Genomic DNA, 305 nt, shown 5'->3' on the forward strand with positions numbered 1-305 from the left:
ACTAATATATAAATATATGTTTACGGAGAGAGAGAGAGAGCCCAGTTACATATTGAATAAATTTGAATTTAGATAAGCCAGTAATTTGTCCCGCGATATTTGGGAACGTGCTTATATTACAAATGATTCGTTGTTTATCTGAAATTTGAATTTAGCCGTGCGTCCTGCATCTTGTCTGCAGCCCCAGCTGTCTGTGATCCGAGGTCTCGCCGACCCGACGTCGATCTCTGGGACCGCGAAGGGATGAGTGGCGGGCGGCGCCTTTAAGGGCCGGGCGGGGCGCGGACTCCTGGCCCCACAATGCC

The sequence above is a fragment of the Marmota marmota genome, unplaced genomic scaffold, assembly GCF_001458135.2.
Source record: "Marmota marmota marmota unplaced genomic scaffold, marMar, whole genome shotgun sequence".
In the NCBI taxonomy this organism is placed as follows: Eukaryota; Metazoa; Chordata; class Mammalia; order Rodentia; family Sciuridae; genus Marmota; species Marmota marmota.